Below are 19371 nucleotides of genomic sequence, written 5' to 3' on the forward strand. Positions count from 1 at the left end.
TGGGAGACTCTGACTTAGACATGATGGCAGTCGGAAGAGAGCCTGATGATGCTTCCTCTTGGTGTCCACCAGCAGAAAGGAATAAGCTAGTAAGCATACTCCAGTGCAGTGGTTTTGAAACCTTTCTCTTTAAAGAGGACAAGACATTACCCCCACTTGATCCTTAGTCCCTTCCTAGAGGTTGGCACTGTTACCACCTCACAGTTCCCATTTCTTTTTGGCCTAGCTCCTAGTATACAGTAGGTGCTTAGTAAATGCGTACATCATGAATGCATGTATAATTAGGTGTTAATGCCCCCGTTCCAAGTAGGGTAAGGGTGGGATTTGGCAGACATTCTTTAGGATTGCTGCAATGTTTTCAAATTATTGAATACAAAAAGGCACCAGTGGAGGAAGGGTGATGTTACCACTCCAAGAGGCATTTGTAAGTCTGATTGGCTCCACACGAATTCATTCAGGGCCCCAGGAGGAGCAGCAACCATCCAGAGAAACTTTTCAGGGTGACAGGGGCACATGAAGATGAATGGAGCTACTTGTGCCTCTTGAGGACTAGGATTGGGATGGACAGTGTCCTGTCTGCCTCATTTGATTGGCCAGTGCAGGTCATATAGTTGAATTCAAAATGAAAGGATAGAGTGACAGACTGTGCCCTTTAGTGAGAAGAGCTGCAAAGTGTCACAGCAAAGGGAATGGCCACAGGAAGGGACAAAGACTAGGAAGTCAACAATGTTATCCACTTATGCTAATTGGTTTTCTGCTACTATAATGAACTCTCTGAGGCAGGGAAACTTTATAAAGAATGAAGTTTATTTAGCTCACAGTTCTGGACAGTCAAGGGCATGTAACTCTCATCAGCTCTGGGGAGGATCTAGTGACATCATGAACCTCTGCAGGAGGAAGAGATCCTATCGTGTAACAGAAAGCAGGGTAATTCAGGAGTTGGCTTGCTCTTTTAATAACTCATACTTGTGACAGCTCAAGAGTCCCACAAAAGCTATCTCCATCCCTTTGGAGTGCAGTTCTTTCAATGACCTGAGGGCCTTCCCCTAGGCCCCACCTCTTAAAGACTCCATCACTCCCATATTCTGCACTGGTAGCAAGGCTTCCAGGGCATGAAGCTTTGGGAGACACAGCCCACACGGCTATGTTCTGACCCCCTCTTGCTGGTTCACAGTGCACGAGAAAGATATCAGCACCAAGAAAAACAGAACAGAACATGTATGGAGCCTAGCAGAGTGTCTACTATGTGATTATGAGGGGCCAACTAGGAATTTGAACACAGATCTCTGGGTTCCCAGGCCTGGGATACTTTCGACACATCACATGGCCTCCTCTCTACAAGTTCATCATGTGCACAGGCAGCTTGTCAAAGCCAGCTTGTCCCGTGGCTATTTTTTCCCCCCTGCTGACTTTTCACCAGGGGTATGCAGCCAAATAGAGCTGGTGTCATGGGCTTGACGGGTGTCAAACTTGTGTGTGAAGAACGTCCCAGTTATGCACTTATCTCATTACCAAGGAGGGGGCAGGGGAGCCAGGGAGGGAGGCAGTCAGTGAGGAAGTGTTTATTCTCTTCAGGAGCGAGGCTCTCTCCTAATTAGTAGGTGATTCTGTGAGATGCAGCCCAGGTGGGGAATCCACGTGGGGGTCTGGAGTGGTGCTCTAGCCGTCCCTGATTACCCCAATCCCCAGCTGGGGTGAGGACCCCTCACGTGGGGTGGGAAAGCGGGGGAATATTAGTTTCTGATACAACGAGAGACAAGAGAATAATTCGACGAGGCCGTGTAGAACAAGCAGAGAGAGAAAAGCTCTTTGAGTGCAACAAGGAGCGGGGTTTTAAAATTTCATTTGCACAGCGGCAGGTCTTGCCAATTGGATCCTTTCCAGAACGCAATCTGCTAAGTCTGACAGTCGGAAGAAATGCCGGGCTGCTGAGCGAGGAGAGGCTGGGTTTTTTTTAAGGGTTTATTTTTCATCCAGGTCCTTTGTGAGCAATGGCTTTTTTTTTTTATTCTGTTTTAAAAGAAAAAGACATGCAGCGATCCTCTTTGTGAGGCGGGAAAGGGCTTCCCTGACCATCTGGGCCTCAGAGGGACTCGGGGAGAGGCGGCCTTTTGTCGGGGCATTCAATGCCTGCGCGGCCGCCGTTTATCTTTGCTGCCACTCACACCAGGCTGGCCTCGCTGACGGCTGGCCCAGGGCACACGCAGCAGCTCGGAGCAGTCCTCCGGGCCCTTATCTGTGTCATGGGCAGGAGGTCGGGGGTTGGGGGGGACTATCTGAGCCCACCCAGAGGTCCATTGTGTTGGCTGCTCAGAGCGACAGATCAGCTCCACAGACATCTAGCCCGGCCCTATTCTTCAGCGTTTCCCCCTTTCCTTTCCTTGAATCTATTCCCCTCCTGCCAGTGGGGATGGGGGCTTTAGGGTAAATATGGATTCTAGGCCGAGGCCAGCTGTTAGAGAGCGCTTCATTGCACGAGCGCGTGCGCACACACACACACACTCATAAGCACTCACATGCACTCACACGCACTCACACACACCCTCCCAGCCCCGCCTGTCAGCCAGACTCCAGAGCCTGAGCAATCTTTTTATAGAAATGCTGAGGTGACGAGGCTGCCTTGCGGTGGGTCCTTGCCCAAGTGCTGGAGCTGTTTGTCCTCAGAAAATTGCACTGCTGCAGTGCTGGCTAAGAAAACTTTGGCACACCCAGCTCCCCAGGGGCACAATGGGCTGGCTCAGGGCAGACTTGGCAGAAACAATTGTAGGGGCCTGGGCTAGTCTAGGGCTCATTTGGGGTGGTACTTTTATAGCTTCCACAGAACTCAGTGTTATACATGTTGTTCAGTTCTCATAGTCACCCTGCAATATAGTGAGGATACACATCTGTCCTATTTCCTGGATGGGCAAACTGAGGCACAGAGAAACTTTGCTAGCCTGATTGTACTAGCAGAGAAACTGAACAAGAGCAAAATGCATTGCATGTAACCCACCTCTTCCCACCCCAGCTCCTGAGATTCCTGTACAGTACACTACCTGTACCCTTGCAGATAGCTATTCATAAGCTCAACGTATAATGTTTTCAAACCAAGGAGATCGCAGGACAGAAATCACCTCACCTTGTTGAGGTGGCAGAGCTGCCATATATCCAAAGAGGCAAGGACATGGGGATCAGTGTCTCCCAGGGACTGTGGCCCCTCAGGTCATAGGTGTCTGAAGCCAAGCCAGGAGAGCAGGGAGCTGTGGGGAGAGAAAGAGAGCTTGGAGAGTCTAGGCCTTTTTCCCTGGCAAGGACAATGCTGTGGCAGTGTAGAGGTGAGCAGGGCCAGGTCTTTGGGGGTGGGGTTTGGGAGGCAGAGGCTTGGCTGTGTCATGCTTTGGGTGGCTGGGGTATCTAGAAGCACTTGACCCAGGCAAGGCGGCTGTGGAGAAATATTCCAGTTTCTCCTCTCTTTGGGAATGTCCTGGGAAGACACAGCTGTCCAATCACATCTCTGCAGGGGCATGGCCCTCTGTCTGGCAATGTTTCAGGAAGGGAAGCTTATGGCTGTCCTGTCACCACAGATTGAGGTGCTAGAAGCAGCCCCCCCCCCTCCCGGCTCAGGAGGGACTTTTAGACCAGTAGCCTTAGCAGCTGTTAGAACATTGAAGGCTTTTCTGGCATTGTCCCCAGTACCCCCTCCACCTGGGCCGCCTGATACAACCGAAGGTTCCCAGTTCCTCACCCCAGAGCTGAGGCTAGGACTCATTGGGAATGACCATTCCATGGTGAAATAGTTTGAATCTCACCCCCATAGAGGCCCCACCGCAAACCCCCACAATCAGCATAGGCTTTTGTTCCCACCCATTCCAGACCTCTTAGCTCAGAAATGCCAACCGCTCAGCGAATTCGGGTTAAGTCGGCTTTGCCGCGGTCTGAGCTGTGCCGCCACCGCCGCCGAGAGAATAATAGCATCTCCCAGGACGTTAGGAAAGCAGCCCCAGTTGATTTTGCAACCCTTGAATAGGAGCTTCGTGGCAAACGTTTCTGATTTGTGCAGAGGCTCTCCCCTAGCCCCGGCCCCCGAGAGGCCGGTGTAATGCTTCTTTTCATGTGGCAGGATCGGATATGACCAGCGTGGGTTCTTTCTGTCAGATATTACGAGTGGTTATTACTGAGGCAGCCCAGCTGCCGTGCGGGGCTCGGCCCTCGCTCGGGGTCTGGCGAGGCGCCGCTGTCGTATCTGAATTTCTTCATCTACAAGATCTGAATCCAATCTAGTCTCTGCAAGCCTGTTTGTGTAGCAGAAGGGAGGGGGGAGGTGAGGGAGTGGGGGGGGGGAAGAGGCCCACGTGAGGTCGCTCATCCTTCCGGGAGGCTTTGTTGGCTGGGGGAGGCCCCCTTTGGCTGACGCTGAACAGCTGATAGGGACGTCGGTGTGTCAGGATGCCAAACGGTGACAGTTTGGACCTGCACCGATGGAATGGGGTATTTTCCACCCTGATTGCCTCCAGTTCAAATGCAAGTGGGCTTATTTGAGTCAGGTGGCTCTGGAAAACAATCAGAGAGAAACAGAGGCGGCCCTCCGAGCTGAGCGTGCACTTGTGTGGATGTGGTGGTGGGCCGTCATTTGTAATTCCGCATTTATAGAATTTGCAGGGCTGTGTGCGTTTTTAAGCTTTATTCGAATCCTGATGCTCTACAGACAGGCCAATTATTTCTCCCTTGGGGAAAGCAAGCCCCAAAAGGACAAGGCCTGAGCCCCTCCCCCATAGTCTGGGGCCAAGCTTTGTGTAGGAGGGAGGGACATTTCTCTGGTGGGGCGGGAGAAAGCGGCGGGGGTTTCCCTAATGTAATACATGCTGAAGCCCAGGTAGAAGTGGCTGTTTTTTCACTCTCTGGATGGGAGAGTATTGGGGAGAGCATTTGAAAGAATAAGGTTCCCCAAACACTGGCTGCTGTCTAAAAGCCCTGTCAGAGGGTGGGCACGTTAGGCTGCCTCAGCTGCAGTTTAAAGAGAGAGGATTAGGGAGGATCTGGCTGTGCCTCATCCTCCCCTCCTACTTCTGTGCCTTGCTTGAGGCCCTCCTCAAGGATGGGGGAGGGTGGGAGCAGGGAAGGCTCCCCCAGCAAGGTGTGCATTTCCCTGGCTTGGATTTATTTCAAGTGGAAATTGGTGTGTCCTCCCCCCCACTCCATTCACACCTTCCCTGAACACCTGAGTCTGTGTGCTGGTAAGCTAATCAACGCCAGTAACGCTGTGCTCCATCAGTCCAGCAGGGCCACACCCTGAATGCCCTGTCACTGGCTGAACAGCCGGACCAGGAAGGGTTTAGGGATCATCTGGTCCAGGCCTGCTGTACAACAGAGAGGGCTGGGGATAGCAATTCTTCAGCCTTTGCCTGGTTGCCAGTGAAGCCAGACACTGCACAGTTGCACAGTGCACCACCAACACTGCAGGAGGAGGCACCGGAGCTCCTTGGATTTGTGCCCTTTCTGAATGTTCACCGCTCCAGGACAGCCCCATGTGCAGTCCCCTGACTAGCAGTTAGGGCAGGGCTGGGACTCGCAGCTGCTCACGCAGCCTCATTTTTCATTCATTCATCTGAGATTAATCACCCCCTGTATAGCCAGCACCGGGAGGAAGAGTGAGCCGTGGCCCTGCCCGCGAGGAGATGGAGATGCGGGCCAGATGCTGGGGCTGGTGTAAGTGCCTGGGTCAGGTTACAGCTGAGAGAGAGGCTGCTCCTGTGTGGGGGGGATGGGAGGAGCGATGGGTTGGGGGAAGCGCCTCAGAAAGCCGACTTTGGCACCAGGCCTTGAAGAATAAGGATTTCACAGTGGAAAATGACATTCCAGGCGTTAAGCATGAAGGAATCATTCCACGATGAAGAAGGGAGAGCCGCTCTAATTATAACTGACACACTGATTTAAACATTTATTCACTCCAACCACACAAATATACACGTGCGTGCACACTCGCAGGGCAAACATCAGGGAGGGGGTGTCCTGGGGGGCTCCACTTTCAGCTGCAGCCGGAGTCCTTCTCCTGAACAGGACTCTGGTTTTCTGAGCCCATCTAGGATCCCATGTCACACAATCCACCGCTACACCATGCGTTCCAGTGGCCTCTGTGGTTGTGGTTTGTGTGTGATTTAGGTGAAGGTACCCTCTGTCTGGACCGGAAAGAAGCTGGTGTTGGTTCCATCTGGCCTGTTGTCCTGGAAGCAGACTCTAGATGGAGGTTTGCTGGTTGGAGAACGCTCCAGCAGGGAGTCAGCATCCATCCCGAGGAGCAAAAACAAGAGGCCACAGCGTGGAGAGACGAAGGTGAACTGCAGTGTGATTGTACCAGAGGGCAGGCAATTCCATGGGGCCCTCTGCGAACTGTGATGGCCCGCCTGAGATTGGCGTGGGGAGGCAGGGCCTTTACACACCAGCATCCACCCGTCATTGCTAGCTGGCTGCCCGTGGGAGTGGATGTGAGTGGGTAAAACAAACTCTGCTATCAATTCCAAGAAGGCGCTGGGTGGAACATCTTCAGAAGGTGCCAGTGCCAGCTAGAGACCTGGCAACCTGGACTGGGAAGGGGAATTTGAGGGAGACTTCCCCAGGTCCACTACAGATGGCTCCACAGATCTGCTGCTTTACATTAAGACCTCCATGTGGGAGAGGGAGGTGCCACACTGGACATCCAGGTTACGGGAGGCTGGGGGACAATTATTGCTTATGGCCCTGCCTCTGAGGTCCTGAAGGGCATTGGTAATAACTCCCAGTCACATACATGGACATGCATCCAGAATGGTCACTGCTATGGTTTGTGTGTATGCCTCATGTAGTCACTGAGGTGCAGTTCTACATTTTGTGATTAATTCACGATCCAAGGCTGGGATTATGGGTGTGAGCACTTCTTCAGCCTGGAGCAGATAGCCTGAATGTATCATAAGAGAGATCGAGAGGCAGACTTGCTCTCTGTTGCCACTGTTGCTGCTACTCTCCCTTGTTCTCTGCCTTGGAGCCAGCTGAGTATGGACTGAACCCTCCACTGTGTGCTAAATAAACCTTTTCTTTCTTCATTTTGGGTGTCAGGTATTTGTCCCAGCAATGAGAGTAGAGTAACTGAGACAGTCACTGTGTCCCTGTCTTTCATTCAGTGTGTGTGTGTGTGTGTGTGTGTGTGTGTGTGTGTCTGTGTGTGTGTGTGTTGGAGATTGAACCCAGGGGCTGTGCACTGAGTTACACCCCTAGTCCCTTTGCCTTTTAATTTTTTTAATTTTATTTTGTGACAGTCTCATATCACCAAATTACGGAGGCTGGCCTGGAATTTGTGATCCTGTCTTTTCTTTCCAGAGTATCTGGATTTCCAGGCCTGCACCCGTACACCTGGCATGATTCAACTTTTTAACGTACTACAGTGAACCTTCCCACTGAAGCTAGGCAGAGAAAAGGCAGTGTCCTCTCAGCTTCAGCTCTCAGTTTCCTCTGTCCCCAGCTTCATGAAATGGGTAGCTTAGAAATCACTACCCTCATCTTTCATACAGGAAACCAGAATGAGGAGGTTTGGCAACTAGCTTGTAGTATGCAGCTATATGTGGGAATCTGGAGCCCCAGAAATGGCAGCATTCTTTTATAACAATCACTGGGAGAATTGACCCTTAGCCTATCATCTCAAATCCCCACTGCAATGGGTGAAATTGCTGTTTCTCGTGACTCTATCCTTGTTAGGGGAATAATCCACCCTTAGCCTTGCCATGAAACTTGGTGGTTCTTCCTACTAGCGTCAGATATTATTCATACCCAGCCAGTGCTGGACTTTGCTATGACACTGACTTTGGCCAAGGGTATATGGATGGCTGTGATGAGAACTGAGGCTTTTCATGTGATTGCCTGGTTTTTCCTGGCCTTTTATGTTCTAGCCATGGCCATGTGCTCCACTTATCCTGCAAAGCTATTTGTCTTGGTAGATACAACAGATTTGAACCAAAATCTATAATCTGGAACTGAGTCCAACTGAGCCAGGCTGAACTCAGATCACAACTGACCTGTAGATTCTTGAGTGAGAAAGGCAAATGATTATTGTCATAAGCTACTGAGACTTGGAGGTCTGTTTGTTACACAGAGGTATGATAATGCTAGCTGATTGATACATTAACCTCAATTGTCCTCTATAATTATTGGGAAGTTTAACCTTATATCTATACTCAGATATAACTCCCAGAGACTGGTTTGATTGATCTAGGGGACAGCCCAAGTACTAGTATTTGTCTCTATGGCTCCCAGAGGATAGAGGACCAGAAGTCAAGCATATCTATATGTGTTAATCTGGGCTGAGTCTTTTCAGAATTATGCTATTGGTTCTCCACTGAGCATCGCCGCAATCTCCTGCTTCAATAGTGCTTGATCGGAGCCCGGCCCTCACCCACCCTCGACACTGCCTGCACCACCCCTGCAGCCCAGCTTCACCTGCTGCCACCATGATGACTGCCTCACCCTAGCAGTTGCACCAGAACTACCTCCAGGACACCAAGGCCGCCATCAACTGCCAGATCAACCTAGATCATAGAGCTCTATGCCTCCTACCTCTACCTGTCCATGTCTTACTGCTTTGACTGCAGTGATGTGGCTTTGAAGAACTTCACCAATCTCACAAGGAGAGCCAACATACTGTGAAGCTGATGAAACTGCAGAACCAGCGCAGTGGCCGGATCTTCCTTCAGGGTATGGAGAAACCAGACCGTGATGACTGGGAGACCGGGCTGAACGTGATGAAGTGTGCACTGCTCTTGGAGAAGAGCGTGAATCAGTCCCTCCTGGAGTTGTTAGAGTTGACCACTGATAAGAACGACACCCATCTGTGTGAATTCATCGAGACACGCTACCTGGATGAGCAGGTGAAGGCCATCAAAGAGCTGGGTGACCACGTGACCAACCTGTGCAAGATGGGAGCCCTGGAGTCCGGCATGGCAGAGTACCTCTTTGACAAGCATACCCTGGGGGACAGTGACAATGAGAGCTAATGTCACCAAGACAGCACAGGCATGTTGGGGCTACCTTAACCTTTTCTATAAACTGTACCAGAACATCTACTTAAGTTCTTTAATTCCTTCAAATAAAGAAATTTGGTACCTGGCCAACAAAAATTTATGATCTCTTTAATACCCATCCCTCTCTTTTCAATGCTTCTCTGTCTTATGACTCTGGTCCCTTGTCCCCGTCAATGCCCTTTCTTTTCTCCTTTGAACCCTTTTATCGTTGTTCTTATATACTAGAGTGTGAATTCAAATAGAAGAGTTGCTTCTGCTTGTATTGTTTGCAATTCAAAATTCAGCCCTCAACTGTGGAATAAAAGACTTACCTCCCATTAAAAGATTTGGAGGCAAAATTGGGCAGATGGGCAAAAGAATTTTGGGGGTCAAGCAACTTATTCCCAATACCTTCCATACAAGGCTACCATATCTACCAGAAGCAAAGAGGCATGGGCTCGAACAGAGAGTCATTCTGGGACTTGGATTGCTCATGGCATTTGTTCCCCATGCACAGAGTTGGGTGGGATCCAGCTGTGGTGGTGGCCTGCCTGTGTGGGGGTCTTCTGGAATGTCATGAGGGAATACAGCTACTGTTTCTGGCAGTTGATGCCTGTTTTCCATATCCATAGGCTCCCCAATCTCCTAGGCCACAAACCAACCCTGAAACAAGCTGGGGCAGGCTCCTTTTCTACTTTTGGAGCCCTGGATCTCCTTCCCAGCTGTTTTCCTCACTCCCATTGCTCCTCAGGGTCCCATTGCTCCTCGGGGTCCAGACGGCTCTTGTTGGCTATGTTAGGCTCACCAACCCCAAAAGGCTGATCTTAGCCTCTCTTGCACAGAGCTTGATTATCTACAAATGGGCCCAGACCTTAAAGTGACAAAAATCCCTTTTCACACTGGCTTCAGGGAAGCCTACATGGGCCTGGCAGCTCTCCACATTTTATCCCTGAACACAGAAGGCCTATTGCACTTAGCCTCGTGATATATCGTGTCTCATTGGTGACTCACACTCCCAAAGGGAACCTGAGAGAGTCTTTCCTACTTCTGTAAATAAAGTAGCAGGGAAAATGCTAGCATAATCTCTGGCAGGCCCTTCTGTTATTACCTCTTTCCTCAAAAGTTCAGGTGTTACAAGAGACACTGTGGCATTTAAGAATGCAATAACAAGCTCTATTCTCAATACATATCTAGTGTTCCTGTTGGGAATTGATAGCATTTGGGGTGATATTGTGATATATCTTACAGGTCTCCCTTAGAGAGGACCTGGTTTATCTAGCCACTAGAAGTGGTATTGTGCTTTCAGTGGGCAGCATCTACAGTGTCTACATCAGCAGCTGGGTTGTTAGGTGACATTCCTTCCTAGAGAAGCTAGTATGCACTGAGTAATAAACACAGTGGTGTAAAGGTCTGGCCATTTCAGCCTCATGGAGGACAACTCTGAAGGGCCATTACAGTTTCAGAACTGTCCCTGGGGACTGAGGTAAGGACACTGTGAAATGGGTTAGGCCTCGTTTGGCTAACAATGCCCTGTTCCAAATGGATGCTGGTCTAGTGTAGTGGTGGTGAACTTATGGAATGTGTGCTTCAGTGGACTGTCATCATTGAAAATTCTAAAAGGTTCATCATCACTGTTCTGGTGCCAGCTGAGGAGAGTCACCCTGTCTTTACCTTCCTGAGATTCCCTGCTGGGCTATAGTGGACTTCAGTCTTGCTTGGTATTTGAGACAACAGTCCACAGACCTCTGGTTATGGGCTTCTTGTTTCCAAGAAGAAATATCCTCACTTCTCAGCAATCATTATTTTACAAGGATAAATTCTACTTTTTGTCTTTTGAAATAGTGTATGTGCAATCCTGAGAAGAATTAATTCTTGATAATGAATGGTTTCATAAATGACTAACACACTCAGCATCACCAGATGACGAGGATAATAATAATAATTATAGCAAGACAATAGTGCTGTATTTATTTTAAATCGTTGTTTACCTTCCTCTTCATAGAATGTGGAATCGGGGTTATTAGCAAGTAGGAAAATTTTCTGATTTGAGTTTTGCTTCTTATATCTTCCCTTGCAGAAAGACTCTTTCTGAGCACCAAGATGGTCCAACACTTGCCCAGGTGAGGTACACAGTGGGGAAGCAAATGTTATGATTTGGATCCAAGGTGGCCCCAAAGTTCTCATGGACACACATGTGGGGCTTTTAGAAGACAAGGGAATCATGAGGATGATATAGCTTACTCACTGTTGGGAAGGAGGTCACTGGGACCATGACCTACAAGGGTGTCTCGTCTTTCCAGTTCCCCCCATTTCCTGACTGACATGGTGTAAGCAGCTCTCCTGGGATGTTGTCCTCCGCCACGCCACTTCCACCTTGGAGACAGCTCATGGTAAACTGCAGCTACACACCAAAAGTGGAGAAGGCCCACTGCAGTCCCTGCTAACAGCTACTGGGAACACATGTGAAGTTACTGTGGGCATGCAACTGCAACTGTGCCTCCAGATGACAAGCAACCCAAGTGTGAGTGACCCAAGTAGACACACGGCCTGCTCAGTTCACAGACTCCTGAGAGAAATTATCAGATGTGGTTCTTTTTAAGCCACTAAAGTTTTCTTCTTTAAAAAATAATTTTATTGAGAAAAAAATAGCAATGAGACAGTTTCAAAACCGATTACTAGCACCGTTTCAATAATTAATACATTGCATACTGTTGTCTTAGTGGTTAGTCGTTGTACAAGATGCAGACATGATATCCTGTCCACAAACACTATTAGAACAAATTTCTCTATTCATTGAATTAAGAGAATGCAGCTGTATATCTATCCTAACTATTTTGAGTATACAGATACAAAATGGCTGTTCATTTGTATCCCCCTTTTTTGGATAGTTTTGTCAGAGAAGGGCATTCCATTGTCATTTAAATATTGTAGGTGTGTAAATTTAGCAAAATATTCCAAATTATTCCAGTAGTCCATAATAATAGTGGGTTTTCCGCAAGACTGGCAATGTCAGAAGTTGTTGACTTGAGCCTTTTAGAGCTCAGCATATTAATACAGCTTTACTTTTTATACTTCACTTTTATACTTTTCTGCTGGATGGTTAAGACCAAGATAAAGCAAGACCTATACAACAAGAAATGTAACTTTTGTATCTGATAAGGTCAATCAAATCCCCTCAGGATTTATCCTGAAACCCTGTACTGCAGTTTGTAGATCCTTTGTCAGTGTCAGCCATGTGGATGAGTCACAGCCACTGTTTGACCAATTTGCTCTCTGTGAAAGCCCGAGAGAGTGTTTTCTCTCCATGTGACCACCCTCCTTAGGCACACTCTACATCATCATTCACTTTCCTCTGTGGCCCCATGATCTCCTTGATCAGAAAATTTGGGACACAACTGAGTTACATGATGTTATAGTACAGGTTCTCCTATGTCCTGAGTCTTCACTGACCTTGAAAGGCTAGGGCCAAAATGTTGGCTGTCCTTGCAGCCCTTCTTTTTCTCTAATTTTTTGTCTTAAACCACTAATGTTTGAATGGTTGATTATTTGGTAAATGCTTATTACTACGCCCTGCCAATACAGTCTGCGAGGGTTCTCAAGAGAAGTGAATGTCAGCTCCCCTGAGCTTGGTAACATGCACATCACTGCAAAAGGTCAATGGCTAGGATAACTAGTTTGGGGCAGGGGGCTGTGTAGTGCATATGCTGAAGCTGATTTGGGCAGTGAAGTCCTAGTATCCTGGTATGGATCCATGAGACCTGGGACTATCCTTCAGAACTTGTGTTTCCTTGCAACCAGGACTCTGGTGATCTTAGTGGAGGTGTGAAACATGAGAGCATTAAGGGGTAGGACTTTGTGGTTTCAGAGTACATCTTACTTTCCTCATTATTGACACAAATGCCCAACATACAAAGTTAAAGGAGGAGATGTTTATTTTACTCATGGTTTGTAGAGGTTTCAGTCCATAGTTGTTTCAGTCCATAGTTGGCTGGCGCCAAGGCAGTGTGGCATATGGCAGAAGGGCAACTACTTATGGTGACAGAAGACAGCAATAGCAATGAAAGAGAGGGAGAGAGGGAGGAAGGAAGGGAGGGAGGGAGGAGGGAGAGGGAGACAGACAGAGAGGTGGGAGGAGAGAGAGAGAGGGAGAGAGAGGGGGAGAGAGAGAAAAGTTATACTGTTAATCCCAGCACTGGACCAGGAATCCCATGACTACATAAGCCTCTGGGGGACATCTAGACAGAAGCCACAATGGAGTGCTTCTGTAGCAGGGAAGAAGTAAGAAGTGTTGGTCATAAGTGTGCCCATACTCAAATATGCAAGCTTGGGCCTGTGACAGGGCCACAGAGAACATGTGGCACCCAGGAATCCCCATCTCCTTATTTGGACTAGAGAAATAGCCCTTTAAGCAGTCAAATGAATAGAGGGAACTGGACCCTGTGATGTCTTCACAGCCACCTAAAATATAATTTTGCCTTTTTGTACATGAAATATAAATGAATGAATGAAAAAGATGTCATGAATTGGGTTGGGGAGCGTGGAGGGGAGGATTGTGGAATGAAAAGAAGTCTGTCAATTAGTAAGTCTGCCATCTAATATGATTAATTTCCAAAGCTTACAGAGTGCCTACTGTATGCCGAGCAGTGTGCTAGGTACTTGGCACGCCTTGTCCCATTTACTCCTCATGACAATCCCTAGGAACACGGTACTGTGATCAGCGACCTCCCTGCAAGATAGACATAAGTCAACTTAAAGTGACACAGGTTGGGTTTTCCCAGAAGCAGAACCTGAGCCAAGACTTGAGTGTAGGTGGTAAATAGGAAGAGTTGTTCTTGGAAAGGACCAACTTGGAAGCGGGACAGAGTGTGAGGAGGAATGAGCAGGTGATTGGGCAACGGGGATTTGGGCTTTCTGGAGAACTTTGGGAGAGAGCAGAATGCACTGCAGCCTTGTCCTGCCCACTGGTGCAGGAGCTGGGGAATTTTCCTCTAGCATTCCATAACACTGTCTTCAGAGTGGAGTCTACTGTGTCACAACTTTCCTAGCCTCTCCATTTGCTTGATGGAATGCTGTATTTGTTCCCACAGCAGAAAAAGCCTCCCGGCTTCCTGCAGGTTCCTCCAGCACAAACCTTGCTGACAGCTTGTCTGGGGACAGTGAATGCCAGTACATGTGAGCCAGGCACTGGCAGCAGCTGCTACCTTAAGGACTTGCCTGGGGTTCATCTCAATGGTAAGTGGTGGAGCTGCAATTTGAACCCAGTTGGCTTGGCTCCAAGTGTGTGCCTTTGACCCCTGTGTTCCCTAATTTCAGTGCTGGTGGAAACCAGCAGACACATAGACAACTTCTTTTCAAATGGTCAGGTCAGAGGTTTATTAAAGTAATTCTTCCTTCTAATAAGGGAAAAGCCACACTCCCACACCTTGAAAGGACACCAAGGAGCCTGCAAAATAGATATATCCTGCCATGGCCCTGAGCTGCTGCTGTGGTTTTAGAAGGATGCTCTCAGCGATGCTTCTCAGTACTCAAACCTCTGCAGGGTTGGCAGCATCTCCCATGACAGTGGTGATTGGCCCTTTCCTGGTGAGGGGGATGTGAGCTAAAACCCTAGTGGTTTCTCACCTTGGAGAGGCAGGTGGGCTTCCCCACGGTAAATGCCTTCAGTGGTGAGCCAAAGGTGCCAGTGCAGTGTGGAAAAGCCAGTGTGCTAAGATGCATCCCCTCTGTTCAGCTCCCCAGCATGACTCCCCCGCCCTAGGACACTGTTGGATTGGGAAGTGGGCAACATGGAGAGTAGAATGGAGCCAGGGGAAGGGGTGAGAGCAGCAGGGCTGACAACCCAGGGCCTCAGGAAAGCACAAACCCAGTGGAAGCAGAGATTACCTGCTGTGCTTGAGAGAGCAATCCAGCCTCAGGCTATCAGCAATTCCAACCTGCTTCCAGGCGCTAGGCCTCCAGTTGGCTGAGCAGTGTGGGAGACTGGGAGAGGCAGCCTTTGGGGCAATAAGGGTCCGAGAAGTGGCAGAGCCCAGGTGCAGGCAGGGTCCCTGGAAAGCTACAATACCTGCTTTATTCTTTGAAGGAAACTGAGACCCAGCTGCCTGGCCATGTTTACTTAGAGGGAAGGGCAGGATTTCCAAATCGGTGGTAAACTGGGCATAGGCAGAACAGCAGTCAGGTATTGCTTCTGTTTCATTTTCTCATAATCAGCTTGTGTGTGTGCGCGTGCGCGTGCGCGTGCGCGTCTTTCCCCTCCCTTTTGCATCCAAGCCTAGTTTCCATAGTGGATGCATCTTGGAGCAGGCAGGAAATGCCTCACCATCTCTGGAAATAGATGTTCTTTGAACCATCCTCATCAGAATGATGAAGAAATAGAGAGCAGATCTAATCTATTGGCACGTTTTTCTAATTACCAGATTGATTTACCAGAGAAATCTCCCCAGGAATTTGACTTCTCTGCAAGGTCTTTGCAAGCTCTAAATTTGTTCTCTGAAAAAAGCCCCACGAAATCCAGACTGATTTGTGGGAACTGGGTCCCTCTAATCAGGGTGCAGAGTTTATTTGTTTTCTAATGGAATCTGAATAGAACTGAACGCACAGGCACTCCGTGCAGAGCACATTCATATTTTTAATTAACAAATTAGGAGCTATTTTGTTCCCCTTTGAACAGCAGTCATGTGGGCCTGGTTCTTTTTCGGCCAATTTAGTCAACTCGGATGATTTTAATTACAACAGTCACGAGCATCAGAAATTCCTGCGTCTGACAGATTTGCGACCTGGTCCATTGACTCTCATTTAAAAGCAAGTTCTCCATGAACAGAGATCTCCGAGGACGCCAGTGGACTTCGCACAGGGTTCTGAGGATGGTGTCTTCGGGCAGAGGCAGCCTCATTTTTCATGTTGAGATCCATGAGTCCTGATTACAAGGTGGTCAGCTGTCCCCCATCCCGGCCTTCCCATTTTTAAGGAGCAGCGGCTATCCACGGAAGTGCTTCGGAAGCGCTCCCGAAGCGCCTGGCCAAGAAGAATGGCGCTCCTAACTCCTTTCCTCCGAAGCCTGATCTCACTCCCACGTTTCTCAAACTGCAACAGATGCAGGAACCCCCTGGGGATCTTGTTAACGGGTAGACCCGGATTTAGTTGGCGTGGGGCGAAGCCCGAGTTTCTGCATTTTCAATGCGCTGGCTAGTGCTGCTAGTCGGAAGACCACACTTTTGAGTAGCAAGGCTTTGGCTGATTGCTCTATTTCTGGACGGTTGCGGAACCAAAAATGAAGCAGCCAGGGGCCTGAAGGATGCTCACGTGAAGCACATGCATGGTGACCAGGCTGAGGAGTCGGAATGCGGCTGGGAGAACCTTCTTGCTTCAGTTGTAGCAGCGCTCTGGTGTGCTGCAGCAGGAGAGACCCCACTCCTGCCACACCGAACCCTCCCTCAGCATGTTCCTCGTGTGTCTTGCAAGCCGCAACCACTGAGGCACGCTCTGTAGCCTCGCTTTCCATTACAGGACAGCCAGCCCCATGTGTAAAGAACGGGCCGTAGGGTGGGCATATTGGAGCAGGGTGCCTCGGCCCTCGAGGTCTGAGACTTAGAGGGTTGAAGGAGCCAGCAAATCACATGAGAGCAGAGTCCATTCTGGAAATGAAATCCGTCCGCCAGCCATCCCTGTGCCAGCAGAATGGCTGCTGAATTAGCAAAGCTGAGGGAACCGGGGAACACAATGTTCCCTGAGAGGTTGCAATCAAAAGGGGCCCAGCCCCCCAACCCCCCTGCGGAGAAGTCTGTGAATTTATGATGTGTCGACAGTTTGAGCCCCAGCACGTAGCAATCTGATGGGCTACAATTAGGAGAGCGTGTTAAGCCCCTCCCCAGTCCCCCATCATGCATTCATGGGATTTATGAGGCTTCAGCAAAGTGAGCAATGTGCACATTTGGGGCAGGAATTTTAGAACTATGATGTCATCATCCCTGGAGAGGTGGCCAGGAAAGGAGAAAAGAATAACAGGAAAGATGAAGTAAAAATCCCAAGTGGACTTGGATCTGGATTCAAAACAAACTATGTGTCATAATTGTTTTTATGGCATTTTTTGAGAAGAATGGAAATTCGGAACACTAGGTATTTGATGCCATCAAGGAGTTTTTGTTAATCTGGGGGTGTCAGAAGGGGATTATGGCTATGTTAAACAGAGAGTCCTTAGCTTTAGTGATGCATACTGAAATATTTATGGATGAAATGATCTGATGTCTGGGATTTACTTGAAAATAATATAGAGATAGGAGAAATAGGTGAAGGTCTGAAAGACTGAGCACACATTGGCAATTGTCAGAGTTGTGTGCTAGGGGATGGGAGTTTATTATATAGTTCTAAGGTTAAAAACTCCTAGTGCACACTGTTCACTTTGCTGATACCACATAAATTCCACACATACATGATGGAGAAGGGGGGGGGAACAGAAGGGAAAGCAAAAGGAGAGGAGAGTCAATATTTTGGGAAAGATACTGCTTACTTGGCTTGGGGATGGTCTGAATGTGTACCGCGAAGGTTCACATGTTGGGAGCTGTCTCCAGTGTCGAAATGTGAGAGATTATGGAGCTCTGAAGTAGATGGGGGCTGCTGGAATGGGTTTAGGTCATTGGGGGCAATGTCTTTGGAAGAGCATGTCTGGCCCCTGCCTCTTTCCAATTCCAGGCTCACTAGGTGCTGTCTTCTCCAATACACTCTGCCACCCGCCATGATGTGATGTAGCCACAGGGACCTCCCCAGAGCCAAGCAGGTGTTGGTGCTGTGCTCCTGGACCTCCAGGACTGCGAGCTAAAGAGACCTCTTTCCTTTACACATCTCCAGCTGCAGATATTTTGCTGTATCAATGAAAAAGTCCTGTCTTCTTTTCTCCTACATTCTGGGTTCAGAAAGAGGAAGGAAATGATCGGAACATGATGGGCCAATCCAACCACACATTGGCAGTGCTGCAAAGCAAATGACGGAGACTTCAATTTTGAAGAGTGTGTGGGAGCCTTAGTCTTTTACTCTGGGGAGAAAGCCTCAGCCTATTCTAGAATATATTTGCACAGCTCTGATTTATTTCAACCATCTGTCTCTATGGATATCCTTCTGGCTTTTCAGGTAAGTAGGACCTTGGAGATGACATTTAAGTACTGTCCTCACCCAGGGTTTCTAGACCAGTGGCATCAAGCAAGTGAGGAGCCTGATCTTGACAATATTAAGCGTGAGCTTCTGAGGTGCAAAGTGAACTGTATCATGTCCATCATAGCCAAAGCTAACAAGGTGACAGTGATTAGTTAGCTTTGAACTAAGTTGTCTGGGAATAGTGAGGAGAAGGATAGTCATGTGAGTATCTGGGGTAGGAGGGACAAAGACATAAGTGTCAGTAATTGCTGCTCATAATCACCAAAGTTTCCAAAAATGGCTTTCTTTGGTAGCAGAAACAAACCCAGCTACTTTTAATTAGTTACATTTTTTTATTCAGCATTTACTATGAACCCAGCACTGCGCTACCACTTTGTATGATTAATACTTGTCATGGAGACCCAGTCCTAGCCCAGGTCCAGTGAGTGTGTGGGAGAGCTTCTGGCTACCCTGCACTGGTGGGACATATTACTGGTCCCAGCCCAGGCGCAGCATGGGTGAGACCCTCTTCCACCCCCTTGGGACGCACCCCCACCACTTCGCAGCACGTCCCCCACCCCGCCCACTGAGCAGGAATTTCTAACCATTCTAGGAACGCCCAGACCCAGTCCTAGCCCAGGTCCAGTGAGTGTATGGGAGAGCTTCCAGCTACTGTGAGCCTGCAGGACCTATTACTGGTCCCAGCCCAGGTGCAGAGTGGGTGAGACCCTCTTCCACCCCCTTGGGATGCCCCCCACCGCTCCGTAAAACCTTCCCCAGCCCGCCCGCCAAGTAGGAATTTCTGCCCCGTTACTGGAATCCCCAGACCCAGACCTAGCCCAGGCCCAGTGAGTGTGTGTGAGAGCTCCCTCTCCCCCCTACTCCACCTTGTCCTCTCCCCTCCAGGCTCAGCTCAGGCCTGGCATACAGGCCTGGGGGGAAACCCTGCAGATGAAATCCCTCCAGAGAGTGTAGAGGATAGAAACACCCAGCGAGTCCAGGAACAGAAAAATCTTACCAGAGGGGCACAACAGGTTCACCCTCAAGGGCAGCAACACAAAGGAGCTGAGCACAGCAGCCAGACCCAAGCCAGGCACAGCTGGATAAATCCAAACTTTGTAGACCTGCTCCTGAGCTTCAGTATGTTCTAAGGTTATAACTACAACGAAGATCTACAACAAAGGTCAGAAGACAGTGCTGCACAAAATGACGAGAAGGAACAAAATGCAACCTCAGAACCCAA

The 19371-nt window shown here is 48.9% G+C and overlaps 1 pseudogene; it reads left to right on the forward strand.

Moving 5' to 3' along the window:
* The window catches only part of LOC101586760, a 26448-nt pseudogene extending 17338 nt beyond the window's left edge, over window positions 1-9110 (forward strand).
* Window positions 9111-19371: the final 10261 nt, after the last annotated feature.

The sequence above is a fragment of the Octodon degus genome, unplaced genomic scaffold, assembly GCF_000260255.1.
Source record: "Octodon degus isolate 3935 unplaced genomic scaffold, OctDeg1.0 scaffold00232, whole genome shotgun sequence".
Lineage (NCBI taxonomy): Eukaryota > Metazoa > Chordata > Mammalia > Rodentia > Octodontidae > Octodon > Octodon degus.